We start from the raw sequence: 17,508 nt of genomic DNA on the forward strand, positions 1-17,508 counted from the left end.
TGCAGAGCAAGCCCCATGCTGTGTTTATCTCTCCTCCTTCTGCAATGTAATCGGGTCCTCTGATTCAGTGCTGAAGAGCAGGAGAAAGCCGTGTGGATGAGCCCCAAGTTAGCATCACCTAGCTGTGTATTTGTTCTGCTGGTGCAATTTTTTTTTACCAGGAGAACAATCCATAAAGTGGCAGGCTGCGCAATCCGTTGCACCATGAGCTTCTGCTAGTGTAACTGTGGTGCTCAGTTTCTCTGCGTTAAACCTCACCAGTTTGCCAGTGCAAGGACCCTGATGTTAATGGACAGGGAAGTCTGAATATAGTCTGTCATGTTCAATAGGGCTTGTTCCCTAACCTATTTATTTTTAAGATTTCTTAACCTGCCCTTCACCATAAGGCCCCAAGGTGAATTATGACAACATAATACACCATTTTAGGATTGTAAAACAAGTGAAACCATTCCAAACGGAACAGAACAGTGTGCAGCCAGTAAAAGAGGAGGGGATCCTTCTCAGCTGTTGGTTTTATGCTGGCAAAAACAAACGGGGCGAATTCAGATCACACAGGGCAAATAAAGCAAATGATAATAGCCCTTGCAGAGCAAGCCCCATGCTGTGTTTATCTCTCCTCCTTCTGCAATGTAAGCAGCGGCTCTGGCCGCTCAGACGATGGGTCCCTGGAGAATGGTGTTGCGTAAAAATGCCTTTGGGAGCTTGCTTCTTAACCTTGAAGTCTGCATGGGGATCCCTCTGCCTTTTTTGCAGAAACCATGATTGCTGCAAATATTCACATGCATGTGTTACAAAGCAAGGATGTTTCTTGCAACAAATATGTGGGTAACATCCCCATGTCTTCAGGAAGCTGCCTTACACAGAATCAGACCAATGGTTCCTCCAGCTTATCATTGTCTGCACAGTGGCCGGCAATGGCTTTTCAGGGTTTCAAACAGGAATCTGTCCTGTCCTGAAGGATACATGAAGTATACCTGAAGGAGCGTCTCCACCCCCATCATTCTGCCCTGAGATCCAGCGCTGAGGGCCTTCTGGTGGTTCCCTCGCTGCGAGAAGCCAAGTTACAGGGAACCAGGCAGAGGGCCTTCTCGGTAGTGGCACCCGCCCTGTGGAATGCCTTTCATCAGATGTCAAAGAGATAAACAACTACCTGACGTTTAGAAGACATCTGAAGGCAGCCGTGTTCAGGGAAGTTTTTAATGATTGATGTTTTAATGTATTTTTAATCTCTGTTGGAAGCCACCCGAAGTGGCTGGGGAAACCCAACCAGATAGGCGGGGGTACAAATAATAAATTATTATTATTATTATTACTACCACTACTACAGTGGTACCTCGGGTTAAGTACTTAATTCGTTCTGGAGGTCCGTTCTTAACCTGAAACTGTTCTTAACCCGAAGCACCACTTTAACTAATGGGGCCTCCTGCTGCCGCCGCACCACCGGAGCATGATTTCTGTTCTCATCCTGAAGCAAAGTTCTTAACCTGAAGTACTATTTCTGGGTTAGTGGAGTCTGTAACCTGAAGCATATGTAACCCGAGGTACCACTGTACTACTATCCCTACCTGAGAGTGCCAGAGAATCAACCTGCAACCTTCTACTTGCAAACCACATGCCCTGTCCTAACTCCATCTGGTGCACTCATGTTGCCCACATTTTCACATTTGCTGCAGAAAATGACAGTGCACCACCTACATGCATACAGCAGTTTTCATAGGAGCCAATTTCTAGGTCTGAGGTCCCTTCACCCCCAACGTAAAAAAGAGGAGCCTTAAGTCACATGAATTCCCAGGCACAGGTATAGTTTCTCACTGAGAGGCAGGCCCGTCCCTTAGCCTATCACTGTTCTCCTTTTCCTTCGGTCCCCTCTCACCAAGTCGCCATGACCCGTGGGAGCCTTCAGGGAAGGGCTATTGCTCAGTGGCAGAGCAGCTCCTTTGCAGACAAGAAGTCCAAAGTTCAGTCCCTGGCATCTCCAGGTAGGGCTGCAAAAGACTTCCGGCTGAAAACCTAGAGAGCTACTGGTGGCCAACGTAGACCAGAGGAGGCTCACCTGTGGCACTTCAGATGCCATAACTCCCATCAGCCCCAGTCAGCATGGCTCCTGGTCTGGGCTGAAGTAGTCCAAGCACATTTAGAGCACATTTAGAGGGCCACAGGTTCCCCATCCCTGGAATAGACACAACTGAGCTACTGTAAGGCATCTTCCTGTGCAACACATGAGACAGGGTGATGATGGGTCTGCTTGGTTCACTTCCAGGTAAATATGTTTAGGATGAGGTAGTCAGAAGTATGCCTGAAGCCAGTAGTGTGCACCTACTACTTGGAAGCGAGCTCCACTGATGCTCAACGCTTCATTAAGTGAATGGTAATAATGATAGCCTGAGTCTCTCTGCATAGCTCGGTTCTAGCAGGAGCCAGTTCCATATATTGTCAAAACCACTGTGCACTAAGTGTTAGATGGCTGTTGCATGGCTTCTGGTTCTCTTCTTCCACCCTTTGGCACACCCCAGCAAGGAGATAGGAAGAAGCTTGTATCTTCCCAGGAAGTTGTCTAGGCCTTTCTCGCATTCTGTGTACATCTGCTATAAATGCCCAGGATTTACATGACTCCCAAGAGCCTATTGGGTTCCTTTGCACTAAGTTTCAACGTTACTGAATGAACAAGGGTTGGGTGTATTCTGCACAGCTGGGAATGTGTCACAGAAACAGAAAATCAACCGAATGGCATAGAATATGGCATATAAATCATGGTAGATTTTTGAGTTTAAAAAGCAAGTTTTTAGATCTCATTCATTGCCATTAAAACCAATGCATGTTCCTCCCATTCCAGGCAGTCTCTAGTGAGGGAAAAAAATCCAAATTATTTAGAAACCTGAAGAACAAATCCAAAGAAATTATGGAAGTGTTGAGTGGATGTATACAGCACCACCTAATTTGCACAATTGACCCTAGGTTTTTCAACCAGACAGTACTTCTTTGAGTCCGGTAGTTTTTGAGAACGCTAGAGCAGACCCTTTAGAAAGTCATGGGTTCAGCTTCCATAGATTGCCATCCATATCTAGCTGAAATCAATGCCAAGACACCTACTGATTTTAACGTATCTGGATTGCAGTTGGATTGTGCAAGCGGATTGAGCGTAGTGTCCACATGAGACTCATGGAGCAATGTAGGCAGTCTCTTGACCAAATAGATTCAGGCTTTAATGACGTATTTGTGACCCACCCCCCACCCCCTAAGGCCTTGGACTATGGGTAATATATGAACCAAGATTTCTAGGTGGCAGCTACTTCTTAAATCAAGAACTCGAACTGCTGTTTGTTTTCAGAAATGAAATCCACACACACACACACACACACACACAGCAGCTGGGAGCAGAGGGGTCAGGCTGACTCCAGGGTAATGAGATATGGAGATTTGCACCTCCAGTTCAAACGCATCCCAGGTCAGCAGTGGTGACCACACAGGGCTGTCTTTGGACATGTCTGCAGTGCCAGAGTTTCTGGAGTGGGAAGTGAGCCTCTTTAAGGCAGCCAATAAGCCTTCGAAAGTTACTAGCTTGCCTTTCTTTTCTTAACCATGAACATTTTGGTACTGCATTAGGTCATGATAATGTAATGGACTGGCGAGACGCAAAGGAACGCTGGGAGGCACCAGGGAGAGAAATCCCAAGGGAAGAAGGCTCAGAGCCCGGGGAGAGGTGGTGGGACAATGATGAGTGGTCAGAAGGAGAAGAGAGAGAAGACTGGGAGGAGGAGGTGTTAGAAGTTGAAGGGGAAACAGGGCTTAGTGAGCAGGGAGAGTCTGTGGCAGAGAGAAGTCCAGAAGTAGAAGCAGGTGAAGGGGGAGGTGAAGAGGCAGAGATGAATCAGGCTGGTGAAGAAGGTAGGGTGTTTCCCATGCCTGCTGTGACAAGCTCTCCTCCCCGCTGGTATGAAGAGGGAGGAGCAAATACAGGCATGGAGCTGGCAAGTCTCAGATTGCTTGGGAAGGACCCAGGGGAGGAGACGACTTAGGCAGTTGTGGGAAGGCAGGGACCTTCAATCTCCACAACTGCATTATAGGAGTAAGTGTCGGACTTGCGTTTGACCAAACTACTCCTCCAGTCGAGCCTTCTGAATCTCCTCCGACGATGATTAACGATCTGAGCCTTTGATAAGGCTCCAAGCACGTTTCCCATTACGCAGAGTATTCAGCATGCAGGGAAGGACAAGAAGTCTATGAGCTACATCGCCAAAGAGTTTTAGTCCTAACTACGCAGACAGAAAAGAAACATCCTCTCTTTGTGAAAGCAGAGAGCAACTGGAAAAACAAAAGAACAGGAAACCAGTAAACATCACATCCATCTCCTGTCTTCCGTGAGACTTCCAACAGTATGGAATCTCTGGAATGTAAACAGAGTCTTGCGACTCCAAGCAACTGCACAGTGGCACAAACAGAAACTAACAGTAAGACCTACCAAGAAGAGTTGCTGTGCTCATTAGGTCTGGTGCTCCTGAGCAGGCCTTGTTCCTTCTACTACAGGCAGCGACCATTTTGCATGGGGGTTCCGTTTGTCAACCCGCCCCCCCATGCATCGGCGGAGTGTGCATAAGCCTGCCCCGCCCTGTTATGCCCCTATTCCTCCCTCTTCAGGGTCCAAAAGGGCCCACATGTTGGTGGACGCGCCTAAAATGGTCACTGCCCGTAATGAGTTCACTTACTCTATGAGATTTATTGCTCGCTGGCTGCCTGACAGATAACTACCAACAGAATTGCACAAACATGATGCTTGAAGCCACACTAGAATATATGAGCACATTTCTGAGGGAAGCAGGGGACAAAATAGAGACCAAAGCAGAGATAATTTTATTGAGTCAGTTGGGAAGAATTTGGCGACAGTCTGAAAGGCACCATTGGGGAGAATTAAGCCCACAGCGTGAGCAGAGTAGACAGAGATCACTTGTTTTCCCCATCTCATAGTGCTAGAACCTACGTTGATATTGATTGGCACCAGACTCAGGGGAGACAAAAGGAAGGAAGCAGTACATAAGCATTTTGTGGAATTTGCTGCCACAAAATGAGATTATGGCCACAGGCTTAGATCAGGTCAGACAAATTCACGTGCAGGGGAATCTACCCATGGCTACTAGTCATAATAGCTAAGTGGATCTTCCACGTTCAGTGGCAAGAAACAGTGAAAGGTGTTACTGCTTGCGTACTTACCTGAGGCATCTCATTATCCTGCCCTGGTAAGAGAGAGCCTTCGGTTGGGTCAGGAGTGTGAAAATCTGGGGCAAAAGGAGTAGACTTGTACCGCTCATTCAAGAGGATTCCTGAAAACAAAGGAAAACAGTGGTAGAGACCAGTGGTTTCAGGACCCTGGACAGAGCCGTGAAAACAGGCTACTTGTTCCAAGGCACATTGAGTCCACTTATGCTCTGAGCCTTACTGTGCCTCTCATGCTCCATCTAATAAAGGGGCAACTCTCTGGTTGCAAGCCCACACACCATCATCTCTCCAGGAGCTCATGCTGTGCATGCTGTCTCTGTTGCCCTGCTAGCTCAGCTGAGTACATTGGGGGCATGCAGACACCCAATGGCCTCAGGCTTGGATGCCTCAGGTTCAGTGGTGGGGCTTAGTTTCAAAGCTTTCTCAGTTTAACCCTCAGCCTCTGTCTCTGGGTCGCTGTTGGGCTTTGGAGCCAGGGCATTGCGGGGAGCAAGATGCTGAACTAAATCAGCCTTTGATCTCCTTCAGCAGGGACCTCTTACATCCTTACATTAGCCAGAGAAGAGAGTGCTTTTGGGTAGGGGGGCAAAGGAAGTGGTGGTGGTGAGACCAACTGGGGGTCTAAGCCTCTGAACTGGGAAAGGAAGAGTTTTCTGGAGAAGAATGCTGCTTCGCGAAGCCTGTGGGAAGTGCAGGCGTGAGTTGGATCGGACGCTGCTGACAGGCCAGCCCGTCTTGTCTCTGGCCAGCCGCTTCCCGCTGTGTGCAAGAGGAGTGTTGAGAGGAACCAACAGCTGCCGGCCTCCTCTGAGCAAGACTCGGAAAGCCGCCTTGTGGTGCGTTTCATCCGAGTGTTCTCAGCCTCAAGGGCAAACACGTACGCTGGCAAGTGGAACTAGAGCCAGAGACAATTGCCTGCTCAGCCTCCCTGCAAGCAGCCAATAGCAGAGGAGTAGTAGAATTTCTTTTAAAGGGGCTTTCAAGGGAAACGAGCCTGGTTGCAGCAGGAGTGGCGCAACAAATAGTTTTAACTCCACTGCGAAAAAAGAAAGGAAGTCCAAATGCAAGGAAGTGTGAATGGCTGTGATACCAAGATCCCTTTTGTAAGAAGTGCAATGCCTGTCTGTACGATTACCAGGTTGTAGGGGTGGGGGGAAAACAAGAGATGGCAGAGAGGGCATCCATTTCAATGGGAGGTAGGTGAGTGGGCAGCGGTGAGATCGGATTCCGAGAGCAAATTGCTCAAACGTGCAAGCTGCAGATGTGATCTTTTGCTATAACCGGCACAAATTTATTTCACTAAGTACAGTAAGGGATCATAAGCGAGGCACAAGCAGTTTATTTTCTGTCAAACAGGAGCTAAGCAGTCATCACTCATTCCTCCAGGAGGGCTTTGGCAGGTGTCCAAGGAACCACACTGCGACATACATTAATAAAGAGATTAATTTCCCACGTTAGCAGGATAAGAATGATGATGAGCAGGACTGAAAGTCTGGAGCTCTCTTTCCCCCACCTCACACCCCTGCTGTCTCCCCATGGGATGAGGCTGCACTCAGATGCATTTTGAATTTTAAATGGTGTAGGTTACTTGGGGGGGGGGTAATTGTTCTCCTGGCAAGGATGCAATGCCTATATGCTGAAAAAATCCAGTCTCATAAAGGAGAAGGAATGACAAACCAAGGCTTTATCATCACAATGGCTTGCCCTCTGAGAGGCACTAGCATTTTCATGTTCAACCCCTGCAGCCCAGAGCATAAAAGCAAGTTGTATTCCCAGGATGGGAGTCAGCTTTCTAGACATACCGTATTGCTTTGTCCAGAGGTTTTGCACAAGCCTGCCAAAGCTAAATAGTTTTAATAGCCTGATTCTATGCAGGTTCTATGTGTCCAGTTCTGGGCACCACAGTTCAAGAAGAACACTGACAAACTGGAACGTGTCCAGAGGAGGGCAACCAAAATGGTCAAAGGGAGCTGGGCATGTTTAGCCTGGAGAAGAGGAGGTTAAGGTTATATGATAGCCATGTTCAAATATATAAAAGGATGTCACATAGAGGAGGGAGAAAGGTTGTTTTCTGCTGCTCCAGAGAAGCGGACACGGAGCAATGGATCCAAACTACAAGAAAGAAGATTCCACCTAAACATTAGGAAGAACTTCCTGACAGTAAGAGCTGTTCGACAGTGGAATTTGCTGTCAAGGAGTGTGGTGGAGTCTCCTTCTTTGGAGGTCTTTAAGCAGAGGCTTGACAACCACATGTCAGGAGTGATGGTGTTTCCTGCTTGGCAGGGAGTTCGACTCGATGGCCCTTGTGGTCTCTTCCAACTCTATGATTCTATGGTTTATTTGAAATAAGGTCCCACCGAGTTTAATTGGTCTTACTCCCAAGCACATTACTTCATTGTTATTTTGTTAACAGAGATTTATATCCCACCTTTCAGATAAGAATTTATTTGGGCAGCCTACACAGTTTCGCCATCAAATACAAAATAATAAAAACAGACAATAATGCAGCATAAAACCAGGTGCTATTCCAAAATTAAAGTGCTTAAAACAAAAGAATCCAAGAAATTAAAATTTTGAAAGCTGTGTGCTGGACACACACACACAAAATAGCAATGTTGGTGCCGGACGAGCCTCCCTAGAAAGGGCATTGCAGAAATGGGGCACTGCTGCCAAGAAGGCTGTTTTCCTGGTAGCCATTCACAGCACCATATTTAGCAGAGCCATTGGATGGTACTGAACAGACATCACCCTTTCAGAGAGTTCTTCTTTATGAAGGTTCAATCTGACATCCCTTTGTGCAAATGACCTTTGGCTCTTATCACTGCCAGTGGGATCCCATGGGGACTAAAGCCCTGAGCAATCAAAGTCTGAGAAATGGTCAGCGATATCTAATCAGTTCCAAAAATTATTGCACATTCGAGCGTGGCCGAGAAACAAAACCTGGGATGGGGATACTGGATGAAGGTACTGTAGGTAGCTGCCTTACACTGCATCAGATCAATACATCTACTCTGTCCCTTTGTTATGACCTCTTCACAGAGACGAGAGCTGTTCAGTCCAGAGTGGGCTTGATTCTTAAGGGCTTGGATCCCTGGGAAAAACAAGGGCAGGGGAGGAAGAAGTTTAAATCTCACCCCAGTAGGTTTCCAGGACATGCCTTTACCCCCCCTTCTCCCCATTAAATGAATGGTTGCCATACACTCTTCTGGGGAAAAGTGGAGTGACGAATTAGAAGAATCCTCTTCTGATTGTGGGAGCGTCAGCCTTCACTAGCAAGTCTCCCTTCGGGAGATGCAACGTGTCACTGTGTTATCTATATATATGTAGAGTCCATCAAGACTCACTGCAATCCCCAGTGGTTCCATACAAGGTCTCTCAAAAAAAAACAACAGACACCCACCATTCACCATAATGAAAGGGGGGGGATAGAGCGAGAGAGAACCTATGCTTTGTCCTTTGAATTTAGGGTAGTAAGTAAAGCTGGCTTCAGTACACACTATAACCTGCTCCTTGATCACTCAGACTGCCCATTTAATATTTGGGTCTTATGTTTGTATGTGATATTTTATTACTGTGTTTTGATATTACCTTGTTTATTTCATAAGCTACTTTTGGAGCATCTTAGAAATATTAACAAACAGACAAACAAATTCATAGTTGCTCTGAGGTTGGCCTATCCAAGAAATACCCTAACTCAGCTGTTGGTGTTGTCATAGTTCCCCCCACCCCCCATTTTTAGAAATATCCAGCATGCATGCCAATCATATAGCACAATGGTTTTACATGTGTTGGCATTCCATGTTCTCGATGACATGCATAATATGTAGGCTATTTTGCAAATCCTCAGTGATTTCAGAGGGATTTAGCACACCAAGATCTAGAATGTGGAATATTTTTCTCATTTCACTATATAACACAACCCCCTTCTTCCCTGCAAATTTGTGCATGGTTACTTTGGAGTAAGTAACTCAGCACAGTGGTATTTATTTTGAAGTTAACATGTGTAGGACCTGGTTGTAGTTGACCAAGTTTATTAGCATCTTATTTGGAGACAGGAACCTATTCTCACTGGATTCACACAATCAAGGGGTGGAATGATTAAGGGGGAAGAAACCCATATAATTAGAGAGCTCTTTCTTCAACTCAAGGTAACACCTGTTGGGTCTATTTTGAGTAAAACCTAGTTGTATACCACCACATCTTATGGCAACAAATTCTCATGTTAATTATGGATTGTTTGAATATGAAAGCATTTCTTTTGCCTGCAAATTACATGATTCGTGGTTGTGGTGGTTGTTAGAAAGAATCAAAGTAAATAAAGCTGTAGAGGAGAAACTTCTGAAGCTTTACCTAATTTGTGAGGTTTGTAAGGGGCAAATAATCAAGCATTTCTCATCACAGAATTTGGGCTCCAGAATTTGTATATATTACATTTTGCACAAAGTGTGCATGGGTTTGAGTGTAACTAATGTCACTGGTAGTACAGCCAGGTTAATGGCGATCACACTTGCGTGGGTGCAGACTGGGCCCAGAACTTTGTTCCTTTAAAGCCTCACCATTGAGGAATGTGAAGTATTCTGTAAGAGAATGAGAAACCAGGTGATGTGCTAAGTAAATAAAGCCCAGGGTGCCTAGGCATTGCAACAGACTCATGGCGTAAGTGACAGGGTCGGAGGTCAGCATTTCAGGGCTGTGTTGTCTTAGCGCTTGTTGTTTCGTTAGCAGGGGCCAAGGATGTGTTCGCTCAAGGACTACTTGAATGTGTTCGCTGTTTTTTGTTGGCTAATGTGTTTGAATAATAAGCTGAAGAAGAATGGTCCTTGCGATCAGCAGGAAAATATGCTACCTAGGGCAGGGGCAGCTTGCAAACGTTCCGAGTTCACCGTCTTGAAAGATTCTTGAATGCTGCGTTCATTGCAACAACGATAACACTTTGAATTTATGCCTTCCAAGCGTTTAAGGCCTTTATATTAGTCATTCTTACCACAGTATTGTCAGGTAAATTATATTATTAGCATTACCATTCCCTCCCCTCCTCACCCTGGTCCAGAAGGAGTACTTGCTTCCACATGACCCCACCTTCCCGTTTTGGTCTTTGGAAGAGGCCCTGCTCTGTGTCTCAGCTGGTGGGAGCACAGGACAGGTCCATAATGATTGCAGCTTCCAAACTGTGGAACTCCCTCCACCAGGAGATTCATCCTGCTGGTCTCCAGAGGCCTGGTGAGAATTGCCTTATTGCGATGGGCACCCGGTATTGGTTAGTTGTCCTAGTTAGTGAAGCAAACATCTTTGCTGCCCCTTTTGCTGCTTTGTTCTGTTGCTCAGATCTTTTTATGGATATTATTTGACATTTGTTTAAGTTAATTGATTGATTGATTGATTGATTAAATTTGTGTTCTTCCAAAGGTTCCTGCCAAGATGCATAGCAATATACTAAAATATACCAAATCCGCACACACAAAAACAAAAATATAAAACTATTATCAAAAACCCAAACATCACAATAGCAGAGAACCAAATTTGTTGACAACCAGAACTCAAATCTCCATTTCCTTTTTATTGTGTTCGTCATTGTTTTCTTTTTTTAAAGGGCCCTCTGAGTACAAAAAGCAGCCTATACCTTTCAGTGTAAATAAATATTATAGATTGGGGTGAGGGTTGTGGGGGACAGAGATGACTTGCCTAAGATTTTATACAGCTCAGTTCTATGCAGGGTCAGAGTGCTTATGTCCCTTGACTGATTAAAATATTTACAGTTCACAAGGTAATAATGATAACAGTGCCCTGGTGTATGGTGTGTACTTCAAGGAGTGACAGGGATCTCTGTTCAACATGGCGCATCCCCATGCCAAGACAAAAGTGTGTTGCATCAGGCACTAGGCCTGTCGAAAGCCCTGCTCTGTGTTACAAAGATGTCTGCAGATGTGACATGAAGGCTGGCAATGTCAGCCCTGCCCTGTGGGAATCACTTGCAGACGATTGCGAGGCCTGCAGACAGGCAGTCAGGTTGTACATCCATAGCAGTGACCAGAGGAGGAATGACCGCTGGGAGGAACGCAGAGAGAAGAAACGCCATGGTGCGTCTGCAGCAGCATAGCCAGATCCCTTCACCTGCCCCAGCTACAACAAAACATCTCTCCCATATCGGTCTCTACAGCCACAGCAGGCGCTGTAACTCTCCAACAGTTTGACGTTACCCCCAAAAGTGCACTCTGCCATTGCCTCCCGCAACAGATGGCTGGCAACAATAACTTTAGAATGGCATAGCAATTGAGATTCCTCCCATCTGTTGGGGCCGGTGTAGATACGATAGGGCCAGTCATGTTCATGTGTCGTTCAATATATGCATTTATTGGGTGAGTAGTGGAAGATGCTTTTGAATTCTGGTGCTGGAGGAGACTCTTGAGAGTCCCATGGACCGCAAGAAGATCAAACCGATCCATTCTGAAGGAAATCAGCCCTGAGTGCTCACTGGAAGGACAGATCCTGAAGCTGAGGCTCCAAGACTTTGGCCACCTCATGAGAAGAGAAGACTCCCTGGAAAAGACCCTGATGCTGGGAAAGATGGAGGGCAGAAGGAGAAGGGGACAACAGAAGACGAGATGGTTGGATAGTGTTCTTGAAACTACTAACATGAGTTTGACCAAACTGCGGGAGGCAGTAGAAGACAGGAGTGCCTGGCGTGCTCTGGTACATGGGTCGGAAACAACTAAACAACAACAACAAAGTGGAAGAATGATCCAGGAGATGCTCCCCCTGCGTTATATCTTTTAAAGGGAAATGCAATATTTCCCAGCTGCAGTAGGGGTTGTACTGCCTAGCTGCTTGCTTCCTTATGTGGCTTCCCATCTCCAGAGAGCTTTCATTACAAATCATCAACACACTCTTCACCTGCTGCTTTGTATGTGCCTTCACAGCCATTAAGCAACTGCAGCCAACTGTTATCACATGAAGTTTGCAGCAATTGCCTTAAATGCCTGGTATTCTTTGCGATGAATCAGCCTAATGGGGAAATAGCAGGCCCTGCTCAGTTTTGCTACAAGTAACTGATTCTACTTAACATTCACCAGCCATAGCTTGCCTGCGCCTCGGTTTTCCCTTACAAGCGGAAGAGTGCAAACCTTTACGGAAGGGTTGCAGGGGAAGAGAGTCCTTTGCCCCATGCCCTTACGCAGTGCACATGGAATATTTGCACATTTGAAATGCTGGCACAAAAATGGTAAGCAAATGCTTAAAAGGTATGGAAAATATTTAGCCCGGAGAGAAATGGCTTTGCATGTCAGATCCTGAGCAGTGCCAGAAAAGGAAAGCCGAAGCTGATGGGAAAATAGAAGAGTGATTAACGGCAGATTTGGACTTGTAGCAATATTGATGCACAAATCAAAAGCAAGGGAAAGGCTGAGCTCCAAAGCTTTGTTGGAAGACACATTGCAAGGGCCTACCTGTGTGGGTGCAGAACTGCTCGACTTCTGTGTGCAATCCTGGCCAATCGATAATCCAAATTAAATTACAAACCATCCGTTTTAAAACCAGCACGCTTCTGTAATTGAGGCTGGTGTATGGGTGGACGAGGAGGTCTAACCCTTTTTGCCCATGCCTCAGCCCTCCTTCAAACCCCACACCCCTAGTCCCTGAGGCCACTAGTGATAGAAATGGGTGTAGGGCTTGTTGCTCAAGCAACAAAGTTTTCCTGGACTCTGGTGTGGTATTGTATCCTTGGTTATTCTTTGATCCGGACTTCTGGCTTACTCATTGACCTCGCCTTGTGGTTCGTCCTTTGGTAGAGACTACAGTTCTGATTATTGGCTTTTCCCACAGTTCCTGGTTCCTAGCTCCTGGCTCACTTGAGACCACTATCCTTGGTTCAGCCCTGACATACTCCCTGGTCCAGTCACATATTTGCATGGGACAGGGAGAGTGAAAGTGGAGAGAAACTATATGAAGACTATCTTATACACAGCTCTGCAGTGTTCCTGAAGAAACCTCATTTGCTGACCATTTTCTGCATCCTCTTATTTATTTTTTTTGGCATGTCTATGATGTTGCTAACTGTGTGGCTTGGCTCCTGTGTGTCTGATTATTAGTGTTTTGGCACAGCCTGTTGCTATTGGACCTCTCTTCAGCTGACATGTTAGCCCATTAGCTCTTGTGATAGATGCATCTCAGCAGTCGCATTAAGGAGCTGTAATGCAGTAAATCATATTTCCTTTCAATGGAATGTCATTTTCTTCATTTGCAGTTTCCACCAAAACTTCAAGCATTCGGAAAACACTTAGTAAAGGACCCCTGACCATTAAGTCCAGTCGTGGCCAACTTTGGGGTTGTGGCGCTCATCTCACTTTATTGGCCGAGGGAACCGGCGTTTGTCTGCAGACAGCTTCCGCGTCATGTGGCCAGCATGACTAAACTGCTTCTGATGAACCAGAGCAGCGCACGGAAATGCCGTTTAGCGCATGGAAACACCGGAGCGGTACCTATTGATCTACTTGCACTTTGAGATGCTTTCGAACTGCTAGGTTGGCAGGAGCAGAGACCAAGCAATGGAAACTCAACCCATTGCAGGGATTCGAACCGCCGACCTTCTGATCAGCAAGTCCTAGGCTCTGTGGTTTAACCCACAGGGCCACCAACGTCCCACTTACCTGCCTATAAAAGCATTATCCCTGCGACGGGGCGAGCTCCCGTTGCTCAGTCCCAGCTCCTGCCAACCTAGTGCAAGTAGATACATAGGTCCCACTCTGGCGGAAAGGTAAATGGCGTTTCCGTGCGCTGCTCTGGTTTCGCCAGAAGTGGCTTAGTCATGCTGGCCACATGACCCGGAAAAACTGTCTGTGGACAAACGCAGACTCCCTCAGCCAGTAAAGTGAGATGAGCGCCGCAACCCCAGAGTCGTTCGCAATTGGACTTAACTGTCAGGGGTCCTTTACCTTTACGTTTAATGCATTGAACTTGGAAGAAATGAAGCATTGGGGAAGAGAGTTAGGATATCAATCCTGTTCGCGGTTTCCTCAGAGTAAATCCCACTGAGCTCAGTGGCTTACAACTGTGTAGACATTTATAGGATTGCACAGTTCATTAACCTTTCTCACAATCTAGAAAGCTTGACTGCCATGTAGTCTGATGGGAAATGGCAAGTCTGATTAATCCATAGTTTGTATCGTGGTCTGAAACAGTGCACCGATATTGTGTCTGACTGCAAAGGAGTAGTGTTGTCTGATATCTTGACCAGCAGACTGAGGCAAGGTCTTTTCAAACATATAGAAAAGGGCATTAAATATTATCTAGCTAGAAGAAACAATGTTCTTTCTGTAATCTGTTAGTTAGAGTTAGCATTTCATTTTCTAAGAGACAAGACAGCATCAGGCACAGCAGAAGGGTGTAGGGAGATCTCAAGAATATGAATGTTCTCTAGCTTAGAATCTGTCAGGACATAGATTGCAAGCTTTGCGGTGTTCTGGAGCCAAAATGTTCAACTTGCAAGCCGTTCTAGATCCAAGGTACGACTGTATCTCCAAACAAACAGATTACCCACAGACTCTTTCCCTTTCCTTCTTATCCCAGCTCTCGCTCAAGATCTGAACTGCACGCTCCCTCTCTGCTTCTTAACAACGACCCCCACAATCTCCCACAAATGTATTCTCTTGTGTTCACCGGGTCTGTTCTCTTGACCATCTGTCTCCTCTTCCTCTTTCCTGTTGCATGTGCTAATTTTGCTGGCTTTTTTCATCTCTTTTTCCTCTTGTCACTTTCCTGGTCTCATATAGCAGACCTCCATAAGTGAAATGGAATATAATATTTTTAAACTGTGATGGAATCTGGGGCTACAGAGCAGTAGTGGGGGAAATTCTAAACACAAAAAAGCTCCTGTGGTTTATCTATAGCAGAACTATCAGTAGTTAAATATTACTTTAGGTAGAAGGGTAGGAAAGACCCTCTGCCGAGACATTTCATGATGTTCCTTTATAATAACTTTAATATCCTCCTGTTGGTCCTTAAAAACTCTCCCAAGGTGACTCACACAAAACGAAAAACAATCCAAGCCTGTTACAAAATAATGCCAGAGAGCAGCTGCTGATCAGAGCATTCAGTATTGGGTTAAGTGAGCCAATGATCAGACCCTGCATAAAGCAACATCATGTGTTTAGAAATACAAATGTGCATCCTAATAACAGTGGCATAAGGGTGGCACTGTGGGTTAAACCACAGAGCCTAGGACTTGCTGATCAGAAGGTCGGCAGTTCAAATCCCTGCGACGGGGTGAGCTCCTGTTGTTTGGTCCCTGCTCCTGCCAACCTAGCAGTTCGAAAGCACGTCAAAGTGCAAGTAGATAAATAGGTACCACTCCGGCGGGAAGGTAAACGGTGTTTCCGTGCGCTGCTCTGATTCGCCAGAAGTGGCTTAGTCATGCTGGCCACGTGACCCGGAAGCTGTACGCCGGCTCCCTCAGCCAATAAAGCAAGATGCAACCCCAGAGTCAGTCACGACTGGACCTAATGGTCAGGGGTCCCTTTACCTTTACCTTTTTAAGAGTATATCCAGAAGGTTTTTCTGTTTTTTTATAACATGTCACAATTGGGAATCTTTATAGTAGAGAGCAAACAACCACCTTTTCAGCATTGTTTATTTACTGCCTCTCCATTCATAACAGCCTTTAAATCTTTAGTTCAATTTCTTTGCTGCTTGGAAGTGTTCACTTTCTCATAGCAACACCTGAGATAACAGAACTGCTGAGGAGGGCATGCATTAACAGTTTCCTGGTTCTGAACAGTACCTTAACAGCTACTGTGTGTGTGTTTTGTTTAATTTTACACAACACAAATGCCTCTTCAAACAAAAGTCAATTTCAGGTTGCCAAGATATGGTCTTTAAAATCAATGGAAACTGCTGTACAGTTGACTTTCATGATACTTTTGACCAACAGAAGACGGATTGTGTTGAAATAATGGGATTGGTACAAATCCTCTGCACAGGGGCCTTCCTTAGCCTGGTTCTCTTCAGACTACAACTCCCATCATCCCTGACTATCGGACATTCTGGCTGGGACTGATGGTTGTAAGCCAAGACATCTTGAGGGCACCAAGTTGGAGAAGGCTGCTGCTCTAGAGACCTTTGTTAATTGTATCCACCAACTCTCCCTCCTCCATTTCCTCTAGCAGTGCTTGCTATGGAAAGTTATCATACCACATACATTTTCTGTTAGAAATCCTGTAACAGCCACTTGGCTCTGATGGACCAAAGATGTTGAAATTGACAGTCTGGCCAGTTCCAGATTCCTAATAAAGCGGGTGGGAGTCTCTTGCGGCATTTCTAACTCTGCCCTTCCCTTCCCATCTGGCTCCATCAGACATTGAAAATGGCTAAGCTAAGCAGTATCATTTCTTGTTGTTGTTTAGTCGTTTAGTCGTGTCCGACTCTTCGTGACCCCATGGACTAGAGCACACCAGGCACTTCTGTCTTCCACTGCCTCCCGCAGTTTGGTCAAACTCATGCTGGTAGCTTCGAGAACACTATCCAACCATTTCGTCCTGTCGTCCCCTTCTCCTTGTGCCCTCCATCTTTCCCAACATCAGGGTCTTTTCCATGGAGTCTTCTCTTCTCATGAGGTGGCCAAAGTATTGGAGCCTCAGCTTCAGGATCTGTCCTTCCAGTGAGCACTCAGGGCTAATTTCCTTAAGAATGGAGAGGTTTGATCTTCTTGCAGTCCATGAGACTCTCAAGAGTCTCCTCCAGCACCATAATTCAAACGCATCAATTCATCAATTCTTTATGGTCCAGCTCTCACTTCCATACATCACTACTGGGAAAATCATCTCTTACAATCAGCTTTATACATTTCTACAAAAGAACTGCCTTGGCTTAGCTAAACTTGCCTGCTTTCTACTGCACTGCTCTCTGCCTTTTTGTTTTGGGGTTGTTGTTGTTTTTCTAGGGTTTTTAAAAATAGCAGGCTCGCAGTACAAATTTCCTGACCTTGCAGTACCTGAGTGCATTAAGCTGAGCTGTCTTGCTCTGATACTCCATCCCTACCACACTACTGTTCCCAGGAGACTGTGAGAAAGCAAAACATTGCTGGGTACCTGGAGCTTTCAAAGAATATGATCTCCCCACCTGAAGTATTTGATTTATGTGAGCCAGTAGTGATTGAAGCCAAGGGAGTTGGCATATCATTAGTTCCCCCCGCCCTTTGAACAGTCCCTGTTGTGTCTGTGTACATGTGGGGAGGAGAAATCCCTAGAAAACAGGAAAGCACAAGCATCTCTACTCTTGCTTTCACCCCTGTTTTCTTCACAGATTGCT

At 45.9% G+C, this 17,508-nt stretch overlaps 1 protein-coding gene across 1 annotated transcript in view; it reads left to right on the plus strand.

Annotated features, from left to right (window-relative positions):
• Positions 1-17,508, plus strand: part of PRKAG2 (protein kinase AMP-activated non-catalytic subunit gamma 2) — a 205,627-nt gene that overhangs the window by 121,381 nt on the left and 66,738 nt on the right.

Source organism: Podarcis melisellensis (genome assembly GCF_964234715.1).
Source record: "Podarcis melisellensis genome assembly, chromosome: 12".
In the NCBI taxonomy this organism is placed as follows: domain Eukaryota; kingdom Metazoa; phylum Chordata; class Lepidosauria; order Squamata; family Lacertidae; genus Podarcis; species Podarcis melisellensis.